Genomic DNA, 18,555 nt, shown 5'->3' on the forward strand with positions numbered 1-18,555 from the left:
CTCATCTGTGAGCCTTTTGGCCATGGCTACGGATGGGGTTTTCCTGTAAAACAGCTGGGGTGAGACAGGTGGGTGTGATGCAGAGAGCTCTCTGGGTGGGTGAAGGGGGAAGAAATAGCCCAGCTCTGCTTCCCAAATGTCTTTGGCAAGGTGCCTCCCCTGAGGGGCATTTAAAGGGGCAGGATGGGGGGGAGCAGTGAGCTGCTGGCAGCTACAGATCACACGCTGCCTAAAAAGTGTGCAGGGTTTCTGGATGACTGCAAAGCTCTGGCTGAGTTGAGCTCTGCTGCTGTCTCTTTGCTGCCTGCATCTTTCTCTCACAGGTTCATCCTTCACCTGTGCTCAGTATAGGAGCAAATGGTCCAGCGCCATGAAGCTTGTTACACACTTTGGGTCAAGAGGAAGCTGGAAGCTGCAGAAACATGGGTGAGCCTGAAGAATGGGTGCCTCTTACATTCTGCACCCAGTGGTAGGTCTTGGGTCTCCCTGTGTGGAGCCTCCTTGGGCTTAGCAGCATCTATACATTACAGCAGGCCAGCATCTACACATTAATAACTCTCATCTGGCTGACCTGGGCAGCTGTGCCAGCAGCAGGGATTCCTGCCATCAGTCACGATACTGCCAGAGAATGCCAGGACAGATCTTCAAGAAAGCTATTCTGGTCTAGACTTAAAGTCCCTCAGGAGGTGGAAGACATCTCTAGCATGGAAAGCATTGGTCTACAGGGTGAGCCAGGGCAGACAGCTTTCTGCTGCCCTGGTGTGTGTAATAATCCTGCAGTCTCCTGATCTCAACCCTAGGCTCTTGATCTGCTGCTCTTGGCTGTTACAGGATGCTGGTGAAGGGAATGACCAGCTCTTTTCCCAGCTTTTTAATTCTGCAGCACTGATGCTTTCTCTTTGCTGTGTTCCCAGAAAGCTCTGCAGCCCATCTCTAGTGATGGGCTGTGTGGCCACACATACTTCCTAAAGCTTTCATGAAAAGGGAAGTCTGGCCACTCTGTGAACTACACTCAGTTTCTCTTTTATCCAAAATTCCAAAACCTTGAACAATGGCATTGTTCCTAGGAAACCACTCACCAGGCAGTTGGAAATAATCGTGCGGATAATTTACTTGAACACTGCCGATATGCACATTTTAGTCTTCTTTCTATTTCAAAAGAAATCTGAAATAGGGGCACTGTTACTGTCTTGAGAAATAATAGAGGCAAAGGGTTGCACACGCAGCAATTCTTAAGTTTCTTTTGTAGCATTAGGCAAAATAAATAAAAAAGCCCAAATCCCAAACTTCAAGTAGTAACAAGTAAATTTGATTCTTTTTAAATATAGAACAAAGTTAATTGATTTTTTTTTTTCCTTCTTAAAAAAAATATCTAAAGGCTATTTGGAGTTCAAATGAGAGATCTTATTAGGGTCTTGTTTTCAAGAGGGATTAACAAAGGAGTTTGGGAAGGAAGCAGATTTTGGCTGTCATGGTTCATGGTCTCTCCTACCTCCATTCCTCAGTTTTCATCTTCCAAAACTACAGATTTTAATTAAAAAAAAAAAGGGGGGGGGGGGGGGAATTCTCGGCCTTTCAGCTCGGCAGCACATACAGACAAATAAATTAAAAAGTGGGAGAAGTGGAACTAACCCAATAATCCGTGAAAACCTAATTTCACTCACAAGCGTTGCTGACGCAAGCGTCTCCCCTCTCCCTTCCCCTTCTCCAGTTCAGGGGCAGTGATTGGAGAAATTGGCTAACAAGATCAGAAAATTTAATTACTGTTCTGCCTCCCCTTCCCAAGAAATGGGATGTCACAGTTCCTGGTAGCCTGGATTTTAAGATGTGCTGGAACAAGTTTTCACATGACTTGAACCTGACTCCCTACCCTTCCTCCCACCTTCCTCCTCCTGTTCTCTGTGGGAATATCCATCCAGTACAGGTGATCCCTGGACCAGGAGCTGAGATGTGAGAGGGACAATGTTTGTATTGAAAGTTGTGGTAAAACTGAATGGAGCCAGTTTTGGTTCCTGGTATTGGAGGGATAGGGAGAGAGGGAGAGAAAAGGGGGGGTGGGTCATATCTTGGGGCACCATCTCAAAGTGCTCCCCATCTTTCATTGCTGGAACCGGCAAAAGAGAGGACTTTGGATTTGCATTACTGTTGCTCCTCTGGTTTTGTTCCTGGGCTGCAGACAGCACAAACAGGAATAATCTTGCCTATTCAAGCTTCAGGTCTCAGACCTAAGCTCCCATCCACTTTTTTTTTTTTTTCCCCCTCTGTTTTCCTCCTTGCTCCCAGGCTTCTGTGGGGGCTCTGTGGACACTGAAGAGCAGAATCTGTTTCTCCTTGGCTGTCACAAGGGTCCGGGCAGGGCAGAGATGAATGCAGCGCGGAAGAGAGGAAACATGGCTTGCTTTGTAATGTCAATTCTATCATCAGAAAGGATCTCAGACATGTAATTAGCTAAAAAGGAGGCTGTTCTGCATAACACAAGCCTGTTGTATCCAGCTCAGCAAGCCCAGCGACCCAGGCTTTGGTCTCATGGCTGGCGATGTCACCAGAGTCCCCTGGTAGCAGAGCAGCCTGGCTCGAAACAGCTGCTCTATTTATTTTTCCATTTGTATTCCCAGCATGTCCTGTTCTGTGCTAACTGTAAGCCTGGCTTAGAAATTCAGTGCAGGCACCTTATCAGATAATGAATAATGATTTATTGAACATACGGGTAAACAGCACAGATAAGATATAAATACACTTTGGAAATGCAGTTGCATTTGTAGGAATGTGTACCAACGCAGCCCTCCTGCTTTCAGCTCCCTTTGCAGCTGCCACAAAGGCATCTTCTGCATGGGCTGCCATGTGGCCCACAGGGAAAAAACCTAAGGACAAGGTTTTAGGGCAAGGTCATCTGTCAAAAGAGACTCCCAGGGAAAGGGGTGAGAAATTAAGAAATTCTTTAAGGCTGGCAAGACCCTGGCCCAGGTTGCCCAGAGAAACTGTTGCTGCCCCATCCCTGGAAGTGTTGAAGGGGGTATGGATGGGGCTTGGAGCAACCTTGGCTGGTGGGAGGTGTCCCTGTCCATGGCAGGGGGTAGGGACTGGATGATATTTAAGGGCTGTTGGAAACAGTCTGCATTGTTGAAGCCAGGGTTTGAGTTTTGATTTGATATAAACAAAACTGAAGAGTGTTCACCCACCCTAAATCAATGTTATGGAAGCAATTGTGCTTAAACCATTGAGAGTCTGGGCTAACCAGAAGGAAGATGTGGGCCATGGTTGTTCCAAGTGTGTGGTGCAGAGACTCCAGGCTAGGGGAAAGCTTTATGGAGAATGGGATGACCTCGGTGGCTCCTTGGATGTACCTAAAGCAGCTCTCTGGGGTGCTTGGTCACACTCTGCCTCGTGAGAGGTCGTGTGCTGCATTTTGCTCTGGGAGCACGTAGATACCTGTTTTTTGCAGGAGGAGGATGGAAGGCAGGGTTTGGTTGTTAAACACAGGGTTACATGTTAGAACGTAGTGACTGGTGCTTTTTGGGATGCCCTGAGGATGGAATGGGGTGACTTGCTGAGGAGGAATTCCTTCAAAAGGGAAAGCAAATACCAACTCACTGGCCTTGCTCAGCTAAACTACCTACCCCCCCTGCCACATCTTTGCTGCTGAGTTTTCAGCACCTGTTGGTGGAAGACCCCTTGGAGATCTAGCATAGCCTTACAATTTTAGGAGTTGTCCAAGTGTTGTGGTGATGCTCCACCCTTGCCATCCGCAGGTGTTCACTCATCCTCTTCTGGGGAGGGGCTTTTCAGCAGAAATGGTAGTGACAGGACAAGGGGTAATGGTTTTAAACTGAAAGAGGGGAGATTAAGGTTAGATCTTAGGAAAAAAATCTTCACCATGTGGGTAGCAAGACACTGGAACAGGTTGCCTAGGGAGGTTGTTGATGCCCCCACCTTAGCAGTGTTGGAGGCCTGGTTGGATGGAGCCTTGTGCAACCTGGTCTAGTGGGAGGTGTCCCTGCCCATACAGAGGGTTGGTTCTCAATGATTTTGAGGTCCCTTCCAACCCATCCTATGATTCTGGTTCTTCTCCTCTGTGGCAGCAGCTACCTGAAGCCACCTCTCCCTCTGAAGTCCTACCTGCTGAGATGCCTCTGGAGGCAGAAGGGACGGTGGGGATGGTGAGCCCTCAACTGGGTCTCCTTATTTATTCTCCCTGATGCCCTTGATATCTGCTTCTCCACTTTCTGGCCAGGGGCCCTGCTATCAATGAGCCTGTATTATTTCCAGCTTTCCCCCACCCCCCAATGTCAGGGATAAATGATAGCCTCACTTTTCCCTTCTGCTTTAATCATCAGTCACCAAAGGCAGTGACGTTCAAATCCTTTAAACAAGAGGAAAGTTGAAACCCACTGAATGGGCTGTATGGCCTCTGAGCCACGGACATGGTAGGGCTGTAAAAGACCTGGCTGACCCAAAGATATGTTAGTTCAGAGCCTGGCATTTTGATTGTTGTGCCACTAGCTTTCAAACTGGGGGAGGAGAATAGAGGTGTTATTGTTGTGTTCATTTTGTTTGGGTTTTTTTTGAGCTAACATGATAATCCTTTAAGACATGGAGAGGATATGGTTCAAAAGCCCTCTGAGCTCAACCTTTGCATGTAGGGGTGTGGTGTAATGGGTGAGTATGGGAATACAAGCTGGCCTGGATTTTCTACCTTCAGTCCCCCAAACCTGCAATTGGAAAGATGTGGGGGTTTTTTTAATTATTTATGTGCTCCAAAACAGTGACTGCCATTTGAATCCCAGGGTGGTCTGGGTTGGAAGAGACTTTGAAGATTATCCAGTTCTGACACCCCTGCATGGGCAGGGACACCTCCCACCAGCCCAGGTTGTTCCAAGCCCCATCCAACCTGACCTGAGACACTGCCAGGGATGGGGCAGCCACAGCTTCTCTGGGCAACCCGGGCCAGGGGCTATCCTCGAATTAAATAATTTTTTCCTAATATCCAGCCTAAATCTCCCCTCTTCAAGTTTCAAACCCTTTCCCCTTGTCCTCTCCCTACACCCCCATGTCAAAATCCCTCCCCCAGCTTTCTTGCAGCCCCTTCAGATATTGGAAATTGCTATAAGGTCACCTGGGATCTTCCTCTTTTCCAGGCTGAACATCCCCAACTTCCTCAGCCTGGCTTCCTTGCTTTCCCTGAAGTTTTTTTTTGAGATTTGGGGCACCACTTTCATTTTTTGTGGGGTTTTTTTTTGGGTTTTTTTTTGTGGTTTTTGGCAGGGTTTTTTGTGTTTTTGTTTGGGTTTTTCTTTGTTTGGGTTTTTTTTTTTTGCTTGTTTGTTTGTTTTTTTGTTTTGTTTTGGAAGTGGGTTTTTCTTTGGTTTTTTTTTTTGACCTTAAGATTTTTCAGTGCCTGACTGTGTGAATGCTTTCCTCTTGCTTCCCCTCCGGTTGTGCTCATCACCCTCTTTTTTTTTTCTCCACCAGGCCCAGTTCAGTTATGCAGCTTCTGGGCTAAAAGGTAAATTACCAAAGCCCAGGGATAGAGAGCTTGCTGAAGCTTTGTGATCCAATCTGCTGGGGAACACAGCCACAGAGAGAATTCGATTTGCATACATTTCCTACCCTGAATTCCTCCGGTGCTGTTTAGGTGTCACCATAGCTAACACAATCTCTGAACTATGGGGCTTATATGCATGCAGGAGTTACACCTATTTGCTTTCTTGGAAAGAGATTTACTGAAGCGTTTTTTCATGTTATTGTCCACCCCCTTTCCCTCCTTTCCCTCCCTGCTAGAGGATTTTGTGCTGCTGTAGAGAGCCTTTGATCTGAGTTAATTCTTTTCTGAGGCTACACAAGACAATAGAAGAACTGAGCATTGCTCTGGGGAGAATCTTTCTCGCTCTAAAAAGGTGGAAGTGGTGCTGGCTTGGTGAGGTGGTGCAGCCTGCGGCAGAAAACCCTGCTTGCTTCCCTCCTGGTGTTGTTTTGCTGGTGGACACCAAGCTGCGAGTATTGCTCAGGGCAGGGGGAAGATATAGGAGTGATTGGTTGCCTGGAGGTTCTTTGGATTGGCATGGGGAGGGGGGAGGAAGGGGGGGGCCGGGATTAGAGTCTAAGAGACTGTGAGGAGTTGCTTGGTAGTGATAGGAGGAGTGGTAATGGTTTTACACCGAAAGAGGGTAGATTTAGTTTAGGCATCAGGAAAAGATTCTTCACCACGAGGGTGGTAAGAGACTGGAACAGGTTGCATAAGGAGGCTGTTGATGCCACCTCCCTGGCAGTGTTGAAGGCCAGGCTGGATGGGGCTTGTGCAAGCTGGTCTGGTGGGAGGTGTCCCTGCCCATGCAGGCGGCTTGGATCCTGATGATTTTGAGATCCCAACTCAAACCATTCTACGATTCTACAAGGATGGAGGAACTTGTGGGCCATATGTGCTTTCCTTGCTAAGATGTTCGAGGAAGGGGTTTAGAGAAGGGGGAAGACAACCCCACAACCTCCTCTAGTTCTCAATAAGCCCCCTTCTATTCCAGCCAGACCCAGGGGCTGCTTTTAAGAGCCATGCCTGAAAGTTTTAAACCCAAACTCTTCTTTTGAGAGGTCTCTCAGCTTTCCTCATGCAAATCAGAGTGGATGTAGCCACGGATTCAGGTCCTGCCCCACCACCTCGAGCTGAGCTGCACCTTGGTGAAGCATCCACCGAATGAAACTATGCACTGGTGTCTGCCCAGAGTCATGGGCTCTGGGGGATCAGCTCCTGTGGGAAAGTTAGTAAGCTGTATTTCCTCAGCCTTGGTCTTTCCTCTTTTCCCCCTGCCTGTGCCCAGCTGCCCTGTTAATTGATTCCTCCACTGTTGAGCTGTTGCTTCTGGAGCTGAACGCCTTGAGTTGAAACCACGAGAGGAGAGGAAAAGGGAACAGGGAAGCTGAGTGCCAGGCTTGCCTCTGAAAGATTACAGCACGATCTAATGAGCTCATTAATTTCATTTCATTAACCAAACAGTGCTTGTGGAGAACGGCAAATATTTAAAGAAGCTCAGCAGGGTCAGAAACACATTTAATTAATGTTGTCACATGATAGTGAGAACAGGAGGGGGAAATAAATCCTGATGCTGTACATTAACATCCCCAGCATCTTCTCTTTTATACTTAATGTGCTTCTTGGGTGAAAGTCCTTTCACTCCTCTGTGCCTGCTTGGCTTCTGTCATGGCCATGCTTGGGCAGCTCCCTGACTTGACTGTGTTTCCCCTTCCTCCCCAGCTCCCTGGAAGTCAGGCATCACCCTTACCCCATTCAGAGGAACATTCAAGCCTTGAGGAGAGGACTCCAGCACAGTTGTGCCAAGGGTCGGTGGCAGATGGTGCTGGTTGCTCTGTGGTTCTTCTCTTTGGTAAGCCATGCCATCCTCCTGTGATTATCACAGAAATTAGCTCTAGTTCAAGCTTTTCAGCTTCCTGTTTGTCCAGCTGGGTGCTCTAGATGCCACAGCGTGAGTGAAATCAGAAACAGATACAGATGAGAGGGAGGAGAGAATGGTCAAAGCCTTGCTCAAACCCTATAAAGTCTGGAGCGCCTGTCTTGACTGTTTGTGAGTCACAGCAGTCACCAAACAGGTTAGCATCCCCTTTTCCCCCGTGTTCCAGGGAATTTGGATCTGGGGCTTTTGGGATGAGCCAGCTGTGTGCTTATTAATTGGCATTGCTGAGGTGGGCTTTGCTGAAAGCCCATTTTGATCTAGGGGAGGATCTCTCATTTGTGGTTCTGCGGTGAGGTCTGCTGCCAGGTACCTGATGCAAACTGCCTAATGCTCTTCTGATTGTCCTGGTACACCCAGCTTCTTCAGGGAAATTGAATTAGGATGGATACCTGGAATGCACCTGAAGCTCTGGGCTTCTCACCGGCAAATTATTTCTGTGGTTTCTGGTCCAAGAAGCAGCTCAGCTAAAACAATCTCAGAAGGGCTGAAATCTGCTAGTGCTTCTGTATTTGTGCACGTGCTACTTTGAGACATGTTGGGATGCTCTTACCTCTGCTAAAGGGCCCTGCTTTGAGAGGGGCAGGAAGGGGCTCTGATTTAGCATGAGTGGGCAACTGAGCTTGCCAGGGATGTTTTGAGGTCCAAGCCTTCAGTGCCTTGCAAATCAGCTTGGCCAAAGCATTGTAAAACTAAGTCAGTTTTGTTGTAAATGGATAATTTTGACCGAGTGCTCAAAAGAAGCTGTGCCCTGAACTGCCACTCCTGCAATTCATTCTATGGGTCACCCCACTTCAGAGCACTGGGTGACCAGGTGTGGATGGGTGGTAGCTAAAAGCCTGACCCAGATAGCTGCAAGTGCCTCAGTTGCCTTGGGGGATGACTTCACCCTGCCAGCAAACCTCAGGATCTCACCTTTCCTGCTGCAAGCCTCCCCCTGGAGCAGAGCCGGGCTGGAGGTCTGGAGTTTGGGGGGGGGGGTGTGTGCCTCTCTGCAGGCAGGACCAGTTTTTCCTTGCCATAAAAATAAACGCACTGGACTTGGCAATATTCCTGAGTGGTGCTGATACCAATGTTAAAGAAAGTGTCTGTTGTTAATGCAGTATTGCTAATGGGCAAGGAGAGGGTCTCCCTTTGCTTTACTCTGTGGCTGTTTGCCCATTATCCCATTGCTCACCTCCTGGCTTGTCATTACTTGAGTCTTCTTTATTGCAATAAGATGAAGCTGTACTTCAGGCTCCTGAGTTTATCCTCTGTCATGCAGTGTTTAAGCCATGTGGCTGGGGTCCAAGCTCAGCCCCAGGCAGCCTTTCCCTGCAAAACCTCCTGCTGCTGAGGAGCTGGGGTGGATGGAGCACTGGTCTGGCACTATGGAGTCTCAGCAGCACTATGGAAGTGATGACCACCCGAGTGTGAAGTTGTGCCAATGGGGTGAGGGATTGGTTCCTCATTGCTTGAGGACTGCCCAGAGAAGCTGTGGCTGCCCCTTCTCTGGAGGTGTTCAAGGCCAGGCTGGATGGGGCTTTGAGCAACCTTGTCTGGATGAGAGGTGTCCCTGGCCATGGCGGGGGGGGGGTTGGAATAGGTGGTCTCTAAAGTCCCTTCCAACCTGAACCATTCTATGATTCTGTGACTTAACACAGGGCTGGTGGCCCTGAACTCCATTGGGTTATTCCAAGGGGTCGGTTGAGGTTATTGCTCCCTATGAGAGAGGACATGGTGCCCATCTCTGGATTAAGACTGGATGGTAGCAGAACCATCTGCTGCTGTAAATTCCTGCAGGTTATTTGGTTGCAACCTTTCTGTTCACCTAGGTGGAAAGTCTGTGCAGTGAAGCCATGGAAGCTGTGTCCTTGGCTGGCAGGTGCTGTCTGCAGGGAGCCCTGGCCTTGCATAGGATGAGGATGAAATGAGTGCCCAGGGGGCAGGTCAGAACAATTTCCACAGTGGGTTGGTTGGATTGTCCTTCCCTCTTGCTGACATATGGGCCTTGGGCAGGTCCAGCTTGTGCCTTGTGCTTGAGTGGATGGCCCCAGTACCCAGCCCAGCATGGGAAGAGGCAAAATCCCTCCCTGCTACAGGGCTGCTGCTTCGACCTCACTTTTCTTCAGGACAAGGAATAGTACAGTGTGACCTGGGGAAAGGTCTCTGCAGATCCAGCAAAACCACAGGAGGTGAGAGCTCCTGGCTTCATGAAATGGTGGCTCAGAGGAGGAGATGCAAACCACAGGGAGCCTGGCAGGGCTGAGGCAGGTTTGGATGATCTTGCCAAGTGCCTGTGATGCTGGGAAACCGGCAGCATTTCTAGTGGTCTTGGTGACATGTGGTGCCCTTTCTCAGGAGAATCTAGTTTTGTCCTGTCTTTGGAGTTGGCAAGCAAGCCACCCACTTGCATCCTGCTGTACTTGTTTCTTGTGCCTGGGAAAAAGAAAAACCCATCCTCCTGCATGAAATCACAGGGACAAAAAGTCTCTGGTGGCCGAGGAAGCAGCTGTGCCTTTCATTTGCTGACTTGAGGTTGGTGGTTTGTCTGTGTTGCCATTTGCAAGTGTTAAAGCAGCTCTTCCCTGTCGTTTCCTGGCTCCCTAAAAAGCCAGGTCACACCAGGAAAGTGACAGATTGGCCAGTGACCTGGAAGGACATCAAATGGAAAGATTTAACTTCTGGAGGGGTCTTGTCTGGGGAACTCGTGGGTGGAGAAACACAAAGCTTTCCAAATACCAATGCTGCCTGCTCTCAGAGAGAGAAACTGGAGTGAAAGAGCACCTGATAGCAGAATGCGCCCTGAACTGCAGCTATGCCACATAATTCCCATTCCCAGACTCTGAGTAGGTGTTTGACCAACTTTGAAGGTGTTTTCTAGTTCACCAGTGTCATCCATGAACAGTTTTTCTTGCCCTGCTCTCTGAAATTTGAACCAGGACCAGAAGTTTGCTCATCCCTATTACACTCAAGAGACTTGAGTCCATGTAAACTGGCCAGCCTGTGAAAGCAGAACTTTTCTTTTCAACCTTTTCCAACCACGTTATAAAATCAAAATATTCATGGGATCGAGGCAAAGAAAAAAACCAAACAAAAAACCAAGTGCAAAACCAGCTTTGCCAGTAGAAACCTGAAAATCAAAACCGGGGATTTCAACAGAACTAAAAAACAGTTTTGGTGGGGTCATTTAGGTCTTTCAAGGCAAAGAAAGATTCCCTGCTCCTGAGCTGAAAAGCAAGGTTTTTTTTTCCCAGCTCCAGTAGTGGCACTTTCTGTCAGAACTGATGGCTTAGATTTTGAAAATACTTCAGGCTTCAATAGTTATGCTCCCTTAATTGAGGTATTACAGATACTATGGATTTTTTTTTAGCACATCCTTTACTTTTTGTTGTTTTCCATGGTTCGATGATTGCCTCTGTGAGTGAACTTGGAGCTCTATCCAGAAGGTAAGTAGAAATCCTTGAAAACAACAACAACAACAAAAAAGTAAAAGAAATGAGTCTAAATATAAATCTGTCAAAATCAGACCCTTATCAGAAGTGGCATTAAAGGAAACTGATAGATTGCTGGTATCCATGTCCAAAAAGCTGTGCTCGGGGGATGTCCTCCTTATGGCTGTCATGGGGTTAAAAATCCTACTTGCTTCCATAGATTTCATCCTTGGGGAAAAAAAGGAGTTTAAAAAAAAAAAACAACAAACAAATAAAAAAACCCCCAAACTCTCAGCTCAGCAGTTTTGCTTTTCAGAAGATGCTGAGTGTGTACCTTCAGAAAAGCCAGCTGCTTTCCTCTGAGATGTGCACCCAAAGACACCAACAGCTTTCAAATCCCTTGACCTCACAGGAATCCTCAGGAACTCATTTCCCAACCAACCATTTTTGGTAGCCAGACACCTGGTCCATAAACCACTGTGCTTCCCTGCTCTGGGTCTTCCCCTGCAGTTCTCCCTGGGCATTCTGGAAGTCATTTCAATTCTCAATTTGTTGGGTTGAAATGTTTTTTTCACTTTTTTTTTTTTTTTTTTTTTTTTTTTTTAATTGAGGAAGAAAGAAAAAAGCCATCAACTTTCTATTTGTTTCTTCTGGAAAAGTTTAGCCAAAAAAATGGTTTTCATTAGGAATTCCCACAGGGAAGGAATAGGAGATGAAATCCTATTTTCTGACTAGCTCTTATTTCAAATGCTGAAGCAGAGTGAATCTTTTATAAGCCCTTTTAGAGGAAGGATTGTAAACAGAAATGCCCATGAAAAGGGAGAAACGTCTTGCACATCCTAAAAAAGTGCTGGGGCCAGTGCTGTTGGAGGGCCTCCACATCTTCTGATTAAATACTCACACACTGTATTTAAGCAAAGCCTTCAGGCAAGCTTTCCATATTCATAAGGCTTCATTGGGGAAGGAGGTATTTTTGGGGAAATGTCAATAGGAATATTAGTCTCGTTGCTCTTTGCATTGTCCCCCACCTTGTCAAAGTGATGCTGGAGGAGATGATGTGCAATTATGCTGTCACTAAAGTTTGTGGAGCTGTTTGCAGGAGCTGTTGAGAGCTATCCTTCTAGGCACCCAGGGGCTGCCACCATCCTTTCTCTCTGGCATGCTTCAAAATGGTCTGAAAACTGCATTTTGCTGTGTGTGTGTGTGTGAGGGAGACTCAGTGATGTTTGGGGGTGAGGTGTTCTCGCTGGCCTCTTCAGCCTTGATGGCTTCAGAGGTGTGATTGGGGCTCCAGAGGACCAAGAAAAGGACATCCTGGTGACTTGTGTGCCTGCCTTCAGGAGCCTTCACAGGTCTCCTGGGCTTCTGAGCAGTCAGATTCCAAGACTAAAAGGCATCAAAGCTCCTGCTCCTCCAACTGGTGTGGGTTTTCCTCATGTGTGTGGAAGGCTGCCTTGTTTGACTTCTCCTTGCACAGTGACCAGGTCTCTGGAGAGAGAAGTTTGGGGCCCAGGAGTGAGGCTTCTCAATGGTCTTGGAGAGAAACTTCACTCATTACTTGCTGTGTTTCTAGGTTTAATTTCTGGCAAGTAATGCAGAGGACTCTGGGGCAGCAGAGTGGAGATGGTGAGGGTTTGATGTGGTATTTTACAGCCCTGGGGACAGGCTCCTCTCATCTCTGTTTTTTTATTATTATTTTTGTGTGAGTGGTGTCCCCATTTAGAATAAATAATATTTTCCACACTATTTATTTATTTTCTCCATCTTACTTGATCTTTGAGTTTAGAAGCTTTGTAACGGCAGGAGCTAGGAAAATCTGGGAGTGAGGGGCAGCATTGATGTGAAACACAAGTATGGCCAGAGGGTGTAGGAGATGGGGATGGGGAATGGGCTTAACAGCACTGTTGGGATGGGTTAACCTCTTCCTTGCTGCTGGGCTATGCAGGAGCCTGTCTTGGAAGCTGTTCCAGGTGCAGCAACCTGGAGTGGCATTTGTTTGGCATCTCTATAAGCTTGCACAAGGTGTCACTGGGAATGATGGCCCAGGAGGTCTCTTCCCACCTCTTTTTCCCTGATCTGAGAAGGTAAAATCCAGTAACCCTTGACAGACCTGTTTGTGTAGCAGCACAGGGCTGGGTTACTCTTTGGTGGGGATCACCATACAGTAGGGCTGAAGCCTCGTCCTGGTTGTGGGGTGCCAAATGTCTGGAGAATCCTCACAGCAAGGAGTTCCTCTACCTCCAGCATGCATGGAAGCCCTGTCTGGGCTGCTGTGGCTGAGCTGAGTCTTCTCCTGTTCTTCTCCCAGGGTGATCTGCTCACATACCTAATGCTGGGCTCCAGACACTTGCTCCTGGTAGTGAAGATGAAGCTGCTGAGTAGGAATGAGAGAAGGTGAAGGAGCCTGGAGGAGCAGTGGGTAGGAAAAAGCTTTATCTTGTCAGTAGGAGTGGTTTTATTGCAAGACTTAACAGTATTTATGGTGGTTTCCTAGAGCCCCAGAACCTGATTTCATGTAGTTCAGCTGTCACCTAGAAGCCAAAGTACATTTCTAGCCCTCCTGGCCTTGTTAATGTTCTGGAAAATGAGATTCCTGAGCCTAGAAAAGCCTCCAGGAAAATACCTGCATCCCTAAAGGATGTTGTCTTCAGGTTCTGGAGCAAAACCTGGGATCATGGAGGCTGTGCTTGGGGTTCAGTGGTCCTGAACATCTGTCCAGCTTCTCCCTGTCTCATCCAGGGAGTCTTCAAGCCCCAGTAAGGCTTGGCCTGAAAATGTCTTATTCGATGGCATTGATCTCACAGTAGTGAGCTCTGTCATTGAATTGTTCTCTCTCTCTTTCCTTAGGGGGTTTCATTTCTGCTTTCACATGCAAGCTTCTCCTACCTAGCTCAGCCTTACCACCGGTGTCCCCAGGGCTGGATGTCCCCCACTTGCTGGATATGCCTGGGAAGGGGTTCATCTCTGTGAAGGGCTTGGGGAGGGAATTGTCCTTCTGCCAGCCCTGTGGGGCTGCCGAGGAGGGGGGTTGGGGAAATAGTGGGATTGTTGGGAGGTGGCTTTTCCCAGGGAATGGGGGAGCACAAGGGGGTGTCTAGAGCAGCAACACACTGAGCCAGGGAGGCTGAGACTGCTGCGGGGGCAGCAGGAGAAGCTTTTGACTGAGAAAACAGTGCCTGCTCTCCCTACTGCCGTCTGTTTGGTGTTTTGGTTGGTTGGTTGGGGGGTTTTTTGTGTGTCAGTTGTTTTGGTTTTTTTTTCTTTTCCTTTTTTTTTTTTTTTTCTCCCACTGTTCCTATTGAGATAATTAAATGAGAGGTTATGCTTGAAGGTGAGGGATGCAGAAGTGTCAGACAGCCCTCCCTGGGTAGGGTCCTTGTACCTTCCTTCCTCCCACAAATGCCACCTCTGAGCAGGCATCCAGTCCCGCTCCTTTTTTTGTGTGTGTGTTTTGTTTAATTTCTGAATAAATAATTGCCGTGGTGGTGGAGAATAAATCAAAACAGCTCTGGCTGGGCTGACCCTTTCAGCCAGCTCGTTTTTACTCTCCCTTTATACAGCTCTGAATGATGCCTGGCAAAGTTTGCAGCTTTTGCATCCCCTCTTCCCTCCCTCTCCCTTTTGTCCTTCCCCGCCTGCTGCTCCTGTCCCAGGCCACACAAAGTGACAGCAGTGCCCAGGCTGAACACGCTCTCCTGAGTGAGGGGGGCTGCTGGAAATGACCCCAGGGAGCCTTTCATTATTCTTTAGAGGCTCAGGCGTTTGCACTCCTGGCTTGTTTTGAGGGTTTTCCCCAGTTGGGGGGTGAAGTGGATTGAAAAATGTCGGGTGTGTGCATGGGGGAAGCTTTGTAGCCTATGGCAGGACTTTGGTAAAAACTGGTATAGATTTACTGTCCTGCTTCCCTGAAAGCTAACGGAAAGATTTCCTTTTTTATATCAGTTAAAAATAAAATGGGGGGCCAGGGCTGTTGCCCTGGAGTCTGGGGATGCTTTTTTTTCACTCAAAATGCACTTTCTGACAACATTCACCCAAACAGCAAGGAGCAAAATTTTTCCTGACCTGCCTGCACCTACCCAGAGGAGAGACAGAGGATGGATCTGAGGATATCAGGAAGAGACTGGGATGCTGGGGACTCTGGAAGGGATTTGTTGTCTTTCTCAGCCCACCAGTGATCTCTTCAATGCCCAGCATCTCCAGAGAAAATGCAGAGCAGGCTGCCAGCAGGATCAGCATGGGAATGAAATTGTCTGGATTCTTCTAAGGCCTGTTGAACACGACTGTTGGGTGCAGGTACCTCTCATCATACCTCTGACTTGTCAGACACATCTGATGCTGCAGGCCCTGCTTTGGTCCCGGGTGTTGCTGCTGATGCTGGGTGGCTTTACTGGAGCACCAAACATGTGGAAGAAATAAATGAGGTTGGGAGGTGAGAAGGGATTGTGGAAGGCCACACCACACTGAGGCAGACGTGTGTGGCCAGTTGTCCTTCCTAGGGGCTAGCAAGGGCCCAAGGTGGTATCCTTCATGGGGCTGGGGGTTGCTCAAGCAGTTGTAGGATGTGTGGAATAAGAGCCAAGAAAAGGGCGGCAGGGCAGAGTAAAGAGCATGTGGGCACTTTTGCCTCCACCAATATTGGTGCACCCCAGCTGCAGGGCTATTCAGGATTTTGTGGGAGGAGAGGACACAGCTGTAAAAAACTGCTGCAACCAGGTGGCATAGGCCTGCAAACATCTCTCCTCCTGGATACTCAGCAGCCAACCCCAGCCAGGAACAGATCTCTCCAAAACCTAGGCAAGCTCCTAGAGAGATAGCACAGCCACCAGCCCCAACAAAGCTGGACCCATCAGGAGGTAGGTGGGTCAGGCCTGGACCTTAACATGCTGCCTCACTGCACCTTTCTAAGGAGAAGCCAGATGCTCGCCTCCGATCTCTATTTTTTTAGGTATCAGTTTGCAGCTCTGTATAAACTTTGATATTGCTTAGATGGGGTTCTCTGGGAGTTGCATCTAAATCTAGAAACACTCTGCATCTCTTTTAAATTTTTTTTTTTTTTTTAATTTTTAAACACTGCTCCAATTAGTTTTGGGTGGAGTTCTGTGCTGGGTGAGTCTTCAGGAAATAGGAGGAACACACAATGTCACCAGTCGTGTGCTGTCACACGCTTTTCAAATGCCCTCAGCCTTCCTCAATAGTCAGTGTATATTTTCTGCCTCAGCAGACTGTGTTGGCTGAAACTGCTTATGCAAATGAAGAGCTGTACCTCTTCAATAGGTTATTACGAGCTGATCCTGAATAATTGGTGTGGAGCTGAGCAGTGGGTGGGAGAAGTCAGCAGAGGCTATAATTAATCAAGTGGCTTCATGTCCAACCTGGCTGTGGATCCCAGAAAGCCCTCTCTGCAGACAGGGAAGGCTCCCTGGAGCTCTGCCTCCAGGCTGAACCACTCCAGACTCTTTGCAATAACCCCTCTCAGCTCAAGATCTGTGAGATCCTTGTCTGGACTTTACCCAGTGGCTCCCAAGGGAAGTCTGTTAGAAAGTCTCTCTGCTCTGAGCCTCTTGGCACGTATTTCTAAACTCCAGCTTATATTAATTCACAGTTGCTTTGTTCTCATTTGTTCCTTGACTGAAATGGCTCTTTTTTTTCCACCTGTGTTTCCTTGTTCCCCCTTTTTTTTCCCCCTTCCATGTATTTCCAGACCATGGATATGTCCCTTCTTGGCTTTTGTTTTGCTAGACTGAGCTCTTTTCATCTCTCAAAAGGCAAAGCTCTGTTTCTAATATTACCCCCCTTTTCCTTCTTTTTTTTTTTTTTTTTTTTTCATCTCTTTTTTTTTGACCCAGCCTACCAAATCACATCTTTGAAAGGTGCCAGGGCTCTCCTTCCATGAAGCCTGGGCTACAAGGAGCCTGCTTTCTGACCAGGATGAGCAAACCCCAGAGGGAGGCAGCAGCCCTGCCTGAAAGCAGCAGCAAGGAGCTGATTTTGCACTCAGGCAAAGTTCCTGATAAAGGGAGAATTTTTCCTGCTGCAAGACAGGACATATGCAAAAAAAAAAAAGGTAGAATTGATTTATCTCAGTGGCTCATTAAGAGTTAATCAATAAAATAACAGTTGCCACCTTATTACCAGAAAGTGGCTGATTAGAAACTTGATTAATGGGATGATTTTTCATGACTATAATTAAAGCACTGCACAGCTTCTCATATAATTGATATTTAATGCTTACATGGGAAGCTGGTTGTCTATAAGAAAAAGGTTGTGGTGGATTTGGGTTTTTTTGTGAAGTTGCTCAGCTGTGGGTTGGGCAGAGGAGAGGCCAAGGGGCTCACCCAGCTGTGGGGAAGTGGGGAGAAAGAACATGGAATGCAACTGGTCAGGGTCAGAAAGCAACCAGCTTTTCATTACTGGAGAAGTGGAAGATGAATGTTTCATAGCCTTTTGTGGGCTAAGACACACTGGGTTGGGGTCTCTAAGCAGGAGTGAGGTTTTTTTCCCTGAGAACAGAGGTCTCATTAGTTTAAACTGCAAAGACCAAGAGCAAATAAGATTCCAGCCTTTACTGGAGGGTGATAGGAGTGCAGGGAGTCATCTGTCCACCTTCTTTGATGTTAAGAACAGTTCTAAATAGAAGGTACTGAGTGAAAAGTTAGAGGCAATGCAGTGCAAGTACAGTGGTTCTTCTCCTGGTGTCCTGTTTGAGCTCTGGCATCAATGTCAGAGCTGGTACCTTTGTGCTTAATTGTCCTGGAGGAAGTTTATTTGTGAATTTTGTAAAATTTTGGACCACTTTCCAATATAGCGGAGTCTCTGCAATGTTGGATGCTGTATCTGAAAGATCTGCTCCAGCCCAATAGGAAAGACTACCCAGCTTGCATTCCCAGGGCAACAGAGTCCATAATTTCAGTGGTTTTCCTTGGCCTTGAGGTCCATTAACTCTTCAGCTAAAACTGATTACTTGGATCCCAGTCCTTTTGCCTTGAAGATCTTTTCAGCAGTGCTTACAGCCAGTGTGAGAAAGTCCTGGTCCAAAACCTGTGCCACCAACATTAGTGGTTTTTGGGCAGGTGTGAAGGATATGAAAACACGTGGTGGAGATACAGAGCTCCAAGATACAGAGTGCCAAGTATTCACATACAAGATTTTATACCATAGTTCATATTGCATTGTATGGTCTTAATCAGATTACTGGGACACAGAATCATAGAATGGTTAGGATTGGGAAAGACCTTAAAGATCATCAAGATCCAGCACATGCAGGGTTGGATCCTGCACATGCACCTTCCACTAGACCAGGTTGCTTAAGGCTTCATCCAGTCTGGCCTTGAACACTTCAGGGAAGGGGCATCCACAACCTCCTGAGTATCTTACCACCCTTGTGGTGAAGAATCTTTTCCTAGTATCTAACCTAAATCTCCCCTCTTTTAGTTTAAAACCATTACCCCTTGTCCCATCACCACCTTCTCTGATGAGAAGCCCCATCCCAGCTTTCCCATAGCCCCCTTCATGGGCTGGAAATTCTTTGTTCATTTTATTCATCGAAGGGAAGACATTTGGTCCGTGTTCTCCATCTCTTTTAATTCACAGAGTTCATCCAGATTTTCTTCCCTAATACAGGACTGCAGCCCTCTCTTCATAGGAGTGTTAAGATGTCATGCCAGTGTCCCCCTCCTCTGTAAAAA

This window comes from Calypte anna, chromosome 9 (assembly GCF_003957555.1).
Source record: "Calypte anna isolate BGI_N300 chromosome 9, bCalAnn1_v1.p, whole genome shotgun sequence".
Classification (NCBI taxonomy): domain Eukaryota; kingdom Metazoa; phylum Chordata; class Aves; order Apodiformes; family Trochilidae; genus Calypte; species Calypte anna.